Source organism: Stegodyphus dumicola, chromosome X1 (assembly GCF_044657685.1).
Source record: "Stegodyphus dumicola isolate Sdum_Otavi_A_Nest chromosome X1, ASM4465768v1".
NCBI classification, from domain to species: Eukaryota; Metazoa; Arthropoda; class Arachnida; order Araneae; family Eresidae; genus Stegodyphus; species Stegodyphus dumicola.
Genome location: NC_140780.1, coordinates 250288088 through 250303819, shown reverse-complemented (window position 1 = coordinate 250303819; position 15732 = coordinate 250288088). Strand labels below are relative to the sequence as shown.

Genomic DNA, 15732 nt, shown 5'->3' with positions numbered 1-15732 from the left:
ATGCTATTGAAATGTTTTTGTGTTATTTTTTCCCCTTGGGTAGGAAATTAATAATTGGGAAGGAATAAGCGTAGCCTATTGGAAAGAATATAAAGAAAAAAATTGCACTGCTGGATCTGTTAAAATTAGTATACGCCAGAAAACGTTTAGCGTTAAATATATTTTGATATTAGTGTTGCTATTATTTATACTGCATTATTCATGGATTAAATGTGATCAGTAAACTTCAGGAAAGGTGCTGATTTTTTAGTTCTGTGGATCAAGTAGTAGTTGATCAAGAACTATGTCATTATTAAAAAAATGTCAAATAAAAAAGCTAATGAAAGTAGACGGAAAGGAATATATATATATGTATATATATGCGAAATTTTTGGTATTTATCTATTACCCCGTCGACGTGAAAGTTGACCATCGTAGCACGAAAGTTGGCGGATATATATATATATATATATATATTTCCTTAATCATGGAACCACACTTTTATAACGTTCTCATTCATGTACTCTTTTTTCATACAATCCGTTTTGCTAAGATGTTCCTTGAGAATGTGCTTCAAGCTAGCACAATAAATTTATTTATCAACGTGAACCTTCTGACAGATTTCCGGTTGTGCCATGGAGCCAAGTCATCGTGAAATGTTCTTGGAAAAGTTTTCGAGAATGGCACAATGCTACGTTTTAAAATTTCCGCATTCTTCTATGAATTCGTCATTTCATTTATAAAAATTAGACTTCCAGTGCCATCTGCAGTGTGTGTGTGTGTGGGGGGGAACCAAACATTTGTTTTAAGGATACTTTACGATTTGTTGGATATGTATTGGTCGTATTGATTTAACCATAACCATGAACAAATAAATGAGTCTCATCGCTAAAAAGGATCTTTTTACGGTCATTTAGTCCAAGATTTGTATTTTTTATTTTATTTAATTTTTTGGGGGGCCCACAATAACCTTGTTTGCTTTACTTGACGTGTCAAAAGTTGTTTTTCAATTGGCTTTCCCGCCTTCCGACCAGATATGAGACGTCTACACCGCACATTTGAAAAATGAATATCATTAACAATATATAATAGATGTCTTTAAAGGTCATTGCTAGTTTTTGTTACATTAATAATGCTATTTTGGAGTAGGAATCCATCATATTTCGGAGTTGTTTAACTTGTCTTCCACATTTGTCCTCCTTTTCTGGAGAAAAAGATAGTTTCGTTTTGTCAGTTCAGAATTCGAGAAAAGCTAGATTTTTCAATACCAACTGCGGAAGCAATATTTTACTGCCATGAATGTGTGACCGTTGAGTGCAATAATTTTTGCTTCCTTTATAAGCGTTATGTGCACTAAAATGCATGAATTTTTAGTGCACTAAAATGAATGAATGAATGCAAAACATTTAAAACGTTTGCAAAAAGTAACTTCCTCTTCTTACAGAAACAAGCTTAAAAACGGTGCAATAATCCTAATTTATTGTCCGAGTCGAAAGCAGACATCCAGATGACATTAAGGCAGATAAAACTGCTTTGAGAGACTTAGTGGTTCCAGGTGGCCACCAACTTAAAATTCTCTGAAAAAAATTGTTTTGTCTCAATTTGCACACTATAAGAGTCGTCACTTTTATGCATGAATCCCTACCATGCTTTAGCGAAATAACGTGGAAGGATAAGCTGTGTGATACTCCGCATGCTGTGTAGAATTGTCAGCTTCAAAATCCCCCAGCAAGATTCAATTGTTTGAATATCAGTCCTGTAGACAAATTTCTTCTGGTGGTTTACAGTTTGATGATTGTAGGGTACAATCGCAGAAGCGATAGATCGTATACTACTCAATACCACTTGTTTTATTTAAAATTTCACTGAGAAATGAACATTTAAAAAATTTACTACTCATTTTTAAATGTAGGCTTCCTTTGCTTTATGAAATTAGAATTTTCCAGTAAAATCTTTTCTAAGAAAGGCTATAACGCGAAGAAGCAGTTACCTATTACTATACATAGAAAATGGCTTTAAAACGTTGAGGGCGTCTATTGAAGCATGAAGTAACAGTAAAAGACATAAAGCTATGCAAAACATATAGACCATGCACATAATACTTCTAGGAAATAGTTTTGCTTTCTAAAGCTGAAAAGACAGCAAGCTTTCTGGAAGCTTATAAAAGTGATCGCAGAGATATGACGCGATGAGTCGTCGCCGATATTGATATGTACAGGATTCTTGGTGTACAGGTAGCTGTGGGCGGGACAGCACGTACAGGTATACGGACGGTTCGAGATCTCCTGCCCTTTTGATATCTACATCTGAATCTCTGTAAGATGGAATTTTTTTAAGGACACAGATTTAAGTTGTCTGTGTTTTACTCTTTCTCTTAAACAAGAATCCTCCACATGAGTTGCAGGTTATACACGTCAAATCTGTCAACATTGGGACCTAATTACTGCCGAACCAGCAAAAATAGTGAACACTAATGCCGCTGTCTAAAGATTATGAGTGCCAAGTATATAGAATTTTAGTTACTCAACACTCATTAATTTGGTTTCCCTGCGATTTAAACTTTCTTTTAGGTTTTTCCTACAGGTTAGTTGGAAATTTATTAACTTTATTGTTTTATGTTGATACAGGTGTTTCTGTTTCGCCAGGCCTTTTTTTTTTTTTTATTGGGACATTGCCGGGTCTTTGGCTGCCCTCATATGACGTTATTTTTTTGATCCGTAGCGCTGGCTTTGTCAGCTAACTGGGATGGGCTCCGCTCCCCTTTCAAACCGCTGTCTAAAGGAACTCTCTGTGTATCGGTAAACTCCTAAGCTTGCGTAGCACTTTGCACATACATACGAAGCTCGTACAAAGCTGTAAAATAGACAGGAGGGGGGGGGAACAAGATTCTGCAAATTTAAACTGTCCTTCAGAGAAAAAGCTTAGTCTTCGCCCGTTTTAAGTAATAGAAAGTTCACGATCTGATGTCATTTACTGACTCACTGCCTTTATAAACTGCCATCCAGTTGTCATGGTGATAGGGCAGCTGGCTGCTACAGCCTTGAGCCCAGCTTCGGATCCCGGAGAAAGAACTGTTGTTTGCAAGTGCGCAGTGTCTTTGCGGCGCGGGAACACCTAAAATATTGTCGAACCCGAAAGTCCTTTCAAGAGGTTATGGAAGGAAAGGGGAAATCTTAAAAATTGGTAAAGAGCTGGGCGAATGTGTAATGTCAACTATAACGTGCCCAAGGCCGAAGCGAACAATAGACTCGCCCTTTGCCTTGTGATAAGGTGGCATAAAGGTTCTTTGTCTAGGATGAATGATTTCAGAGTGTAATAGTTTTCATATCAGTAGTGAAATCCTGTGCCTTTGTTAATGATTCCGGTTGCAGCCTCGAAGTCACTCCGGTGGACAAAGAGGTAAAAGAAGTCTTTTCATCAGGGTCAGGAGATGGACACTTTGTTATGTATGAGTGAAAGAATCACTCCCCCCCCGGGAGTTCAGCGCAAGTAAACACAGGGAGATATAAAAGGTGGTTTCCTGAGAAGAGGGGACGACTTTCCTGTTTGGAGCTATGGACCTGTTGGCCTGGTAGAACGATCATTCCTCCTGTATACTGCGATAGAGCATTTTTCCTGTAACAAAAATTCTGAAATTACGGGACTAAATATATCCAAGTCCTATACTGTCAAAATATGCAACTGTCAAGGTTTTCATCTTATTAAAATTCATGCTATTGTTAAAACTTGAGTTTGAAGTTCATTTCAACCCTGTGTCATACCCAGGGTTTGCGTACCGGTTTCGACCACTGCACCACAGCCTCTTAACCACGATAAAATTTGTGGACTTGATCTGATATTATTGTCAGACAAGCGGCAACAACAGATTTATAAACTTTCTTCTAGTATATTTTTGGCATTAACATTGTATTTACAAGCATAGATAATTTATGCTATCTGCTTTTATTATTATTATTAGCACCGTCTTTTTACACCTCTTGGTCTCTTAATATGCATTTTGAAACACAATAGTACAGCTAAATGTAAAGAATTAAAAGGAATGTAAAATCTAAATATGCGTCATGTATTGTAAATTGATTTTCTAACTCGAATGCTGTAAACAAGGCTACCATCGCGGCAGATGCACAAACTACGGACAGGAACTCCAAAGACCTATTTGATTATGCGAATTGCCGGGCCACAGAATGCTGGATCAAAGAGCTGCAACCTGTTCTTTCTCCACTTCAAGCTCGTTCTTATTTTAAAATTTACACAATTATTTTGACGGAGATATTTCTGTGGTTGCTGCGTGTGGCGAAACTGAAATCCGTTAAAACCTTTTCACATAGTTTCCATGAATCAGATCTGTTTTAGTAATTTCTTATGAAACTTGATAAAACTGCTGTACTTCTGTACTGAATATTATAAAGATAAATGAAAATGTTTAACATTTCTTTTACATAGTTCTCAAATTACTCAGATATAAATTGTTGGACGTTATCTATGAAAAATTCATTTAAATTTCATTCTGTTGAAGGTTTTTCAGAAATTTTCATGTAATTTGTGTTGTAATATTGAATACAATTTCAACTTTGGACCAATTATTGTAATTATGAATAGAAATAATAGCATAAATACAGTAATGGGACGTTTTGCCCAAAAGGGCCAATTTGCCTATGGCTATATTAACACATGCACGACCTGTTAATTCAGCAGGTTAGATCGCATTATTTTTGTCGTTTTCAAGACATCGTTGTACATGTGAGAATCGCAGTATAAATTTCATTATTCATATTCGGTCATAAATATTGCATCTCGACTTAACTACCATCGCAATCGATGTGATGGTTAGCTGAAGCTTGCCGTGTTCTTGTCAGGCTCATCTTCAAAATCCTGGGGAAAGCATGGGCATTTGTAACAGTAGTATTCTTGTACAATGTTGGTGCATTTAAAATCAATCCGAGATAAAGTCCTATTCAGGTATTAATGACACAGAAGCACGAGTACAAGACCCTCATGTTCCATCCTCAGGATGTTGTCGATCAACAATGGGCTCGAGCTGAGCCCTCTTTTGCTATGCTAAATGAGTGTCCATACCTATTTCAGTATTTTTTTTTTTTTTTTTTAAAGAAAAGTTTTGAATGCTTAGGTTATTTGAATATGGCGAAACTTATGAGAGCTATCTGCCTGAGAAAAGAGATGCCTTCGTGGAGGACTTTCTAAGGGAAACTGACTCGTATTGACGCTACGCCTTGGAAAACCACGAAAACCAAAAGTTTGCTCGTTTGCCTGGGTTCGAACCCTTTTTCAGCATTCTTTTAACGCTCGGACACTGCTTGGGACGGAAAAATACCGGAATAGAACTATTTGCCGATGCACATGATGAAGACATGTCGATTCGATTATTTTTCGTATAAGTTCGCATTTAGAATACGTGTAGTGGAGGAATGCTATATAACCAACTCTTGTAACTGCTGAGAATAGAACCCAGGATGAACTAACAGGGCTTAGAGGGTTTTACGTATTCTGTTATTGGTCAACGATGATAGGAGACATTTACCATTCGCTTTCTCAAATATATCCAAGCACAATATAAGAGAAGGTTTTCGAAGATTTTGAAATACACAAAATTTTCTCTCAGTACTTGATTGTAGCTATCAGTGACTATTCATATTTTCTTCACAATGTCAACCTTTTCTTCAAGGCTTTGTTATATTTCCGTTCTCGTATTATTTAAAATAAATCTAAAAAAATCTGTCAAAAGAAGACAAAGAAAAACAAAGGTAAATAAGCTGAAGCATTTAGCTTCAAAAACGACAAAACTATGCACTTCAGGAAACGACATTTTTCTCATAAACGTACAGATATCTGGAAAACGCGATTAATTGTAACAATAAAGGCCCATATTGTTAAAAAACTTAAATTTACAAAGCTTGTAAAGAAATGGCATTCAGAATGCTATTTAAAATAGTAATAAACTTGTATAGCTTTTCTTCTAGAAAATTCTGCTATGTGTACCCCCTTCTCATTTTGGAAGCCTTTAGAGTAGTATGAAGATTTGAACTTACTCACTGACCAATTTTGTAGTCTAATAAGCATCTTTTCACGTTCCTGTGGCTCGTCCTTGCCTTTTTATCCTGATTATGTTCATATATCTCATCTTAGAACTGTTCTTGAGGTACTTCATCCAGAAAGTCTTTATCTAATGAAACAGCAAGCCTTCATCGTTAGTGTTTTTTTGCAGCTACTTTTTCATGTTTTTCTGCATCTACTTTCATGTTTTTTCACTAAAATTTTAAAATTCTGAACTCTAGGGGTATTTCCCATAAGACTAGATGCTATTTTTCCCTTCTTGGCACAACCGGACTCTGCGCTTGGCATTTTGCAATATGATGCAGGCTCTGCCTTTCTTAAATTTTGCCGTCTTGCGTCTTCCTAAATTCTAAACATTTTGCCCCCTTTAAGTTCTGCCGACCAGTGCGGCTGCACCGTTCTTGGCATAATATTCTACCTTTTAAGATATCGAAGATGATTTTTTTTTCCGATCTTCAGTTAAGGAAAAAAAGCTGTGCTTTCGAATGAAAGGTGCATAATGTAAAAATCGCTTCGGCGGTCAGGGAGAGGAATAGGTTTGGATTCATTAGATTACGGCAAAGCACTCGAGGGCTATCTGCCTTTATCAGGACTTGTGTTCCTCTTTACTTGCTTTGGAAACATGAACTGTCCTGACTCGGAACAGGGAGCTTACTCAAGCTATGTTCAATAAATTGTGAAATAGACAATACACACAGGAAGGGTATACTTTATTTTTCTATCTTTACAGAGACCAACCACTTGTGGTCGGAACGTAAGAACATAAAACTACTAACTAAACTTTAACTAAAACTAACTTTGGATTAATATACAAGTGCCTAACTTTAAGATTGGCTGTTATTTAACAAAAATCCATATGTAGTACAGAGAGCTGCTGAAACTACGATACGTTTGAGATTATCAAGAGGACTAAACCTCTGGCCTTGAAGGCAACCAGAAACCGAGTAAAACTACTATGGCAAGCGGCCTGCTTCTAATAACTCCTTCCTCTCTCTTGCTTGGCAAAAAGCCACAACTTAAGTACTTGGCGTTAGCAAGACAAATTTGCATAAATAAGTTAAAGCTTTTAATTCTGGCCGGAAGTAGAAAATAAGAAGTGATAGTAAAGATTTAAAACAAAATAAACGTTAGTAAAACTTAGGATCCTTACATACTTCCCGCCAGAGTTAATTAGTTTGAAACTGAGGTCTAAAACGACCTTGTTGAAAACTTTTAGCTCTAGAATCTAACGCGAGGCCAATCTTTTACAAACATTTCTCTCTAGAAACTAGAAATTAAAAAGTCGTTTTTACATTATCAACTCCATGGACAAGTAGTTTTCATCTGTACTGCATCTATAAACAGGAGTTTCTTAGTTGAAATCTGGTTCTTTCCAGAGATCTGGAAGGAAAACTAGTTTAATGAAATGTTACACAATCAAATGGCAAGTAACATGAATATTTATATTTGTCCTTTAAAATTCTTATTTCATTCATGACGTTATTTAATTATCTCCCCGTGCTCTCTGACATGTGTTGTAAAGAAAAACACCAAACACGAGCGTGTCTATATACAAGTGTTCAACACTACCGCCTGCAATCAAAACACTAACGTGTTAAAATTCAACATAACAAGACCTCAGAACACACCTTATATTCATCTCTAAACCCTGAGGTACTATTCTGAAAAGTGGCTAACTCTGAAGTGTAGCGTCAATGAGCCTAACTACATTCATTCAATTTTTAACACATATTCACAATAATTTGCTCATTTTACAGTCACACCAATAAGTTAAAATTTTTTTGCATTACTCTAATATTTTCACTTTTAACATATCACAGTATTTCTTAACTTTTAAGATAACAGTTCACATTGTATATAAGGACATATTAACATGCCGTTAATTTTACGCATTTTAAAACATACATTAGTAGTACATTGTTAACTTCTATTCTTTTCCAAGCAAGTGCCAATTCTTCTACATTGAAGTACTACATTTCAAAAGTCTTTCAGACTAAAACTTCTTTCTTGCCAGAATCTTTTAAATAAAATTTTATACAATAATTTTTACAATTTTCTTAAGGTACCTTTCTCAAAGATTATCAATGCTTTTACAATATTCAAGTAGTTACACATTCCTATTATACATTAATTTTAGTTTTACTCGCGAGTAATTGAAAAACAATACCAAAATAGGTAACAACTCATTTCTCGCCTTTTTGGCGATAAAGGTAGGCCTCACATGAGGTAAAACTTCTTGAATTCTGCCACTTGCAGTAAGAATGAAAAATTAACTTAAGGTTTCAAATTAACAAAGTTTTACTTATCTTTGTGATATTCAGACATCCTTTTTTCTGCCCAGTCCTGGAAAGTAGCGAAGACTACAGTCTGGTTGGATTAGTGGATTATTCAGTTATGGCAAAGCACACGAGGGCTATCTGCCTAAAGGGATGGATGCCTTCGTGGAGGACTTTCTAAGGGAAACTGGCTCGTATACACGTTACACATGGGGAAAACCACGAAAACGCCCATGCAGCCAGCCCGTTCGCGGGATTCGAACCTCAGACCGAACTACCAGTGTTCAGCGTCTTTACCGCTCGGCCGCTGGTGGGCCCTACAGTCTGGTTGATCTTCCGTCTTGTGCGGGTTCGCCCTTCGGTTCCTTCCTCCACGAGCTTTCTTTTTCTTCCAGTTCGGTCACCCTTGAAGACCTTCTTTTTAGCATCTGCCTGTGGTCTCGGCCATTTGATGGCAGCTGGTCTTGGCGGAACCGGGACAACTCTCTCTCGTTCTTGCCTGGATCTCGTTGCTGGCTGTTCAAATTTTTCTTGCTTCTTTGCATCTGCAGCTGGTCTTCCTTCATCAATTCGTCGACATTTGCTGCGTAGACTCCTATCCGATGGGTAGATCTTCCGTTTTGGAGACGTGTTATAGTTGCTGTCATTTCTCCGGGCTCTCTTTGCATTAGTCGTACTTCTCCCTTCTTCATTCTGGGGGTGGTCGTGCCCTCTCTTTTCTAGTCGGTGGAACGGCTTCTTTTTCTTGTTACCTTCAGTTTTCCAACGGGGGAACTTTCTTTTCAATTGCTCCTGTCTACTAATGGCTTGCCCTTGTGATTGTCGTTGTTCCACCTCTGGAGCTTGTGCCTGCCATGCCGGATCCTGCAAAAGATCTTGAAATATTGGCATTGTTTTACGATTATAAAATGGTTTTATCTGGTCAACGTTTGCGGTGCAGGTTTCACCATTCCTGGCTTTTAACACTACTACAGCCTGAGTTACTTTTTCTATGACATATGGTCCTTCAAATGAAGAAAGTGAATGCTTAATTTTTAACACTTCATCTCCTACTTTATAAGTTACTCCCCGTCGTTTCATATCGTAATAGAGCTTCTGTTTTCTTTGTGCTGCTTCAGTGTTCTTTTTTGCTTCTTTAATTAATTTTTCTATATCGCCCATTTTAAATTCTGGGGCTCTTTGTTGAACATAAAATAATTTATCTAACTGCGTTATAATCTTTCTGCCTAAAAATAACTCAGCAGGAGTTTTGCCCGTCGTATCATGTTTTGCGGTCCTAAGGGCGAAAGCTAATTCATTGACATAGTTGTCCCAGCTTTTATGAAAATTTTTAACATAACTACGGATAATTTTCACTATATTTCTATTGACCCGTTCCGCTATATTTGATTGCGGCCGATACGGGACCATTTTTAAATGACGTATGCCCAGTTTTTGGCACATATCTTCAAATATATTACTTACAAATTGAGGACCATTATCCGATATAACTTTTAGGGGCGCCCCGTATTTTAAAATATATTTATTTAAAATAGAATCAGTAACTAATTTCGCGGAGGCTCGTTTTAAGGGAACAATTTCGGTCCACTTACTAAAATGATCAAAAATAACAAGGAGATACCGACTTTTATTTAACTGACTTTTTGGGAAAGGACCCAATAAATCGATACCAATTATTTCATTTGAAAATTCCGATTTAATGCTATTTAGAAACCCGGCCGGGCGGAAATTAATATAATTAACTGCTTGACATGTTGGGCAGGACTGGACATACGCCCTTGTTAACTTTTGCAGCTCAGGAAAATAGACTGCCTCGCGTACGCGTTGTATAGTTTTTCGAATACCAGCATGAGAAGCTAAAGGGCTGTCATGCAACTCCTGCAGTATATTTAATCTAAGACTAGCTGGGATAACAGGTCGAAATTCGTTGTTGGAATTCGTAGTTTTTGTATAAAATAATAGACCATCTATTAGTTCGTAATGGGGCGCCCTATTTCTTATCGCCACAATATCTTGGTGGCTAAAATTTTCAGGATCCTTTAAATAATCATAAATATTTTTAAATTCAGGATCCTTACCCAGTTCGGTTATTACAGTTTCTCGGGAATGTATCGTACATGCTGTGAGCATTGCCACCTTTACAGTATTACCTTCTTCATCTATTTTTATTCTGGATAGGGCATCTGCTACGGTATTTTCCTTTCCGGGGGTGTGCTTAATTACCAGATTATACTCTTGTAACTTGAGTGCCCATCTTATTAACCTTGGATATAAGTTTTTCCCTGAGTACAATCTAATTACCGCCGCATGATCAGAATACACTGTTATTGGCGCCCTTCCAAAATAGACTCGGAACTTTTGCACTGCTAACAGAACTGCAAGTGCCTGTCTCTCAGTCGCGGAATAATTTCTTTGTGTTTGATTTAAAGTTTCACTAAAAAATGCCACGGGCTGCTGATTTTGCGAAAGTACCGCTCCTACCGCATAAACCGAAGCATCCGCTGAAATTTCTAAATTCTCATCGTTTTCAGGAAATTTCAAAACAGGGGCTTGCGTTAATGCTTGCTTTAATTTTTCGAAAGCACTATTGGCTTCGGCCGTCCACGAGAATCTTGCCTTTTTCCTTTTTAATTTTAACAATGGTTCAGCAATAGCTGCAAAATCTTTTATAAAGGACCTATAATATGAACAAAGTCCTAGAAAAGAAGAGAGCTTCTTCGCCCTATTTGGCGGCGGATAGTTTTGCACAGCGATTATTTTTATTCGTCCGTCTCGATTCCTTTCTGAGATATTTTGTAACCTAAGTATTTTAATTCAGGGGCTGCAAATTTGCACTTTTCGACATTAACTTTTAGACCGGCCTCATTTAATAATGAAAACACCTATCTTAAATCCTGTACATGTTGGTCCAGATTATCACTAGTAATAATGATATCGTCTAAATAGATAAATGTGGTCTTTCCTAGAACAGGCCTTAGCACAATGTCCATACATCGCTGAAATGTTGCCGGTGCCCCTGAAAGGCCAAACGGCATACGCAAGAATGCGTAAGTGCCAGACTTGGTTATAAAAGCAGTCTTAGGCACATCTTCTGGTTTAACACCTATTTGAAAATAACCAGTTGTTAAGTCTAACGTAGTCATATATTTCGTAGAAGTTATGTTCCTAAAATTTCTTCAATAATATGTAACTGATATACCGGATATTTAGTCATGGAGTTTAATTTACGATAGTCAATTGCAAAACGCCACCTTTTCGGATGTGTTACCGGATAATCATTATTTTTCTTACATAACACAACCGGGCTAGCATAACTACTTGAGATGGGCGTTATGATCTTTTTACGTAACATATCTCGAATGTGCCACTCTATAATTTTTTCTTTATTCTTATCATACCGATATGGTTTGTGGCGAACTAGCAGTGAATCTCCGGTGTCGATACTATGGTTAGTAACTTGAGTAAATCCGGGAATATCACTAAATAACGAAGCAAATTCACTTACCACTTGGCGAATTTTTGTTGCTCTCCCGTAGGCAGGTGGTCGAGATTTAACGTCGGTGGTTCTCTTTTTTTTCTTCTCGAACTGGTTTCATCGTCAGCTTAAGAGACGCTTCGTTAAAATCCAGCGTTGCTTCTGCCTCTGAAAGAAAATCTATCCCTAAAATGACATGTGCTTGTAAATTTTTTACGATAAAAAACATGATCTTTACTTGCTCGTCCTTGATGCGAATATATAGTGGTATTTTACCTATGCATTTGCATCTTTCTCCCTGCGCAGCTAACACTGTCGATTATCCGAATTATATATTCTGTGTCTACGGAAATACTTCCTAAAAAAATCTTCTGCCACACAGGAACACTGCGCGCCTGTATCCAGGAGTGCGGTGGCTGGGATGTTGTTCACCGAAACTTCAATCTTTGGAAGAGTCAAATTTTTCAAAATAACTGTATTTAACTTGAAGGAAGAGGGGTTTTCTTGGCCTTCGGATTTCCGCACCCTCCCGTCAGCAGAAATCCGTTTTAGTTTAAATTTTCTTTCTTCCTTTCCATGCCTTCCTTCTTTTTCCGCTGGTCTTCAGACTTTTTTTCTGGCTTACTATTGAACTGTCGACGTTCGCCGGTTGTTTTTGGATACTCAGGTTTCCTTGCCCACTGATTCGATTTGCTTCCGTAGCCGTGTTCTTGCCTTTGCTGTGGTCTCGGCGCACCAAATTGGCTTCGTTGCTCATACTGGCGTCTTCTTTCAATGTCCGCCGTTCTTCTACTTTCAAACTGGATTGCTAGCTCAAATAACTTTTCCAGTGTAGTCGGATTCCTTAATTCAATAAAGTCTTGTACTTGGGGAAGTAACCTCGGCAAAATCACTTGGATTATCTCAGGATCCGGACGGCTTCCATACAAGAGTTTAAAGATGTGAATTTTTCTTAAAATAAAGCTTGAGATTTTCAATTCGTTTCTAGTATATGCTGAAGAGTTCGGCTTCTGATTTGGAACGATTTCTTACGACAGGGAAAGCTTTTACTAAGGCAGTCTTAAAATTTTCGTAAGTAAATGGTGGGACTTCCCGCTTGACCCAATAGGTTTCTGCCTATACATTTGAACCAATTAAGCGCTTGACCCCTCAAAGCGCTGGTAGCTAAGGTGACTTTCTGGAACTCATGGACTGGATACAGCATGAAATGGTCATCCAATTTTTCCAAAAAACTGGTTACCGGTGAGTTTCCATTGAATGTTGCTTCTGGTTTCATCGATGCGCGCATGGTTTGGACGATGTAACCAAATCCTTCCAGGGCGGCAGCTGGCATTTCTGGATTCTGAGCCCCTTCTGCAGGCACCACAGGTTCTTCTGGAAACTCGACCATGGTTATTCTTCTTCGTCGGGCGCCACTATCAGGACTTGTGTTCCCCTTTACTTGCTTTGGAAACATGAACTGTCCTGACTCGGAACAGGGAGCTTACTCAAGCTATGTTCAATAAATTGTGAAATAGACAATACACACAGGAAGGGTATACTTTATTTTTCTATCTTTACAGAGACCAACCACTTGTGGTCGGAACGTAAGAACATAAAACTACTAACTAAACTTTAACTAAAACTAACTTTGGATTAATATACAAGTGCCTAACTTTAAGATTGGCTGTTATTTAACAAAAATCCATATGTAGTACAGAGAGCTGCTGAAACTACGATACGTTTGAGATTATCAAGAGGACTAAACCTCTGGCCTTGAAGGCAACCAGAAACCGAGTAAAACTACTATGGCAAGCGGCCTGCTTCTAATAACTCCTTCCTCTCTCTTGCTTGGCAAAAAGCCACAACTTAAGTACTTGGCGTTAGCAAGACAAATTTGCATAAATAAGTTAAAGCTTTTAATTCTGGCCGGAAGTAGAAAATAAGAAGTGATAGTAAAGATTTAAAACAAAATAAACGTTAGTAAAACTTAGGATCCTTACACCTTAAAGGAGGGATGCCTTCTTGGAGGACTTTCTAAGGGAAACTGGCTCGTATACATGGGAGAGGAGTAGGAATTTAACCATCAATTCTTTATGTGGTTACTTGAATGATTAAATTTAGGGCCGCTCGCGAAGAAAGGATCGTTATTTACATGCATGTCATGAATAACGCCCTAAATCGTTCTGCGCAATTGAAAAGGTATTTCTTAAGTACTGCTTTATTTTGTATAGAATATCATACGGAAACTTTCTTGTGAATGTAAACAAACATATTGATATGCGTATTTAAAATATTTAATCTTGTTACGGTAATCGGGTACTTTGAACACTGAGTGTTGTCGATGCCTTATTTGTTCAGTTCACCTAATATTGTGCGAAAATCGCAGAAAGAAATGAGAAGGAAGTTTTGCACTTTCATTTGTTTGATAAATGATGAATCCTTTTGTGCTACTGTGTCCCTCGAACTGCATAATATTTCTGGAAACATGCTCAAATCTTTGATTCAGTTTGTCTAATATTTAAAATTAAAAAATGCAGTCATTTTAAATTTTATAAATTTTTAATAGATAATTTGAATAATAATATTTTATGTGAGCATCGATTTAAAAAATATTCTTACTGGGAAAATATTGGACTGAAAGCTTTCTTTCGACTTACTCCGAAAAACGACGCGCGATCTAGACTGGAGAGGGAAGCAGGCACAGGTATATGGGGAAAGAAAAACCCCCAAAAATATCTTCTACAGAATCTGAATACAGCCAAAGAGGATCATGATGCATCTCGATGCTAAGACTGAAAACGTGCTACAACTGCTTCTCAAGACTGTTTATTATAATCGCCAGAAGTAATAGATGACTGTTTCAGAAATCGTAAGGGAATTTTCTACAGCTAGATATCCCGAGACACCTTTTGTGAAACCTTTTACGCTCTGTTTGAAAGGTTTCATAAAAGAGATCTCTATACAAGGAGATCAGTTATTTGTCTTCTGCATCTGGTCAAAATAAAGTAGAGAGCATTATTGTTGGAGCACCATTCACTGATCAGGTGTAGGTTTTCCTTGGTGATTCTAGACATATTGTAGGCTGGAAGGAGGCAAAACTTCGATACAAAGGTGGTCGAATCATGATCTGGGTGGTCATCGTTTTAAATAGCCGTTGTTACTTGCATATGTTTTAACTGTAGAATTGCGACTGCTGAAAGATACTGAGACGAAACTCTTGAACTTTGTGTTAAGCCCCTAAACGCCCATTCGCACGTGATGCCGAATGATCAGAACAGAGCTAACCGATGTACCAAACTCGAATCTAATTGAGTTCACGTTTACTTAAATTTTGAACAAGTGTCACCATCTAGTTGCCATTAAGCGAGATCGAGATAGTGTACTTTTGCTTGTTTACTTTTCTTCTGAGATGGCTTTCCGTTTTGCACTTTGAGTTGTCATCCGTTGAATTCATATAATTTATTTTACCATGCAACACAATTATACAATATTTAGAACAAAATCATAACTAAATATGAACATTTTTAACTAACCGTATATTTGCTTTTCAAAATTAATATTTATGATTTACTATTGTAAAATTTCATGTGTCTAATTTCATTCGATATGATTTAAGATTACATTCATTGCCGATAAATTTAGAAGAAAGAATATTGTATTCATTTACTTATATTTATATTTTGCTTAGCTGCGCAACCGAGATAAGTGGTTAGTGACGCTGACTGCTGTAACAAAGGGCCCGGGTTCGAATCCCAGAGAAGGCATGGGTGTTTGTAAATGTACAGTGTCTGTGCGGCATAGGGGGCACTTTAGATATGCAGTGAACCGAAAGTGCTCTCATGGTGCTCAAGGCTTTTGCCAACGACGGGCACAGTCTTATATTCCTTGCTCGATGAATTTCGTGGGCTTCTTCTGATGCCAGATAAGTGAGATAAGTCACAACAACAT

At 37.5% G+C, this 15732-nt stretch overlaps 1 protein-coding gene across 2 annotated transcripts in view; it reads left to right on the top strand.

Annotated features, from left to right (window-relative positions):
• The window catches only part of ACC (acetyl-CoA carboxylase), a 231818-nt gene that overhangs the window by 43118 nt on the left and 172968 nt on the right, over positions 1-15732 (top strand). The gene's annotated exons all lie outside the window — the stretch shown is intronic.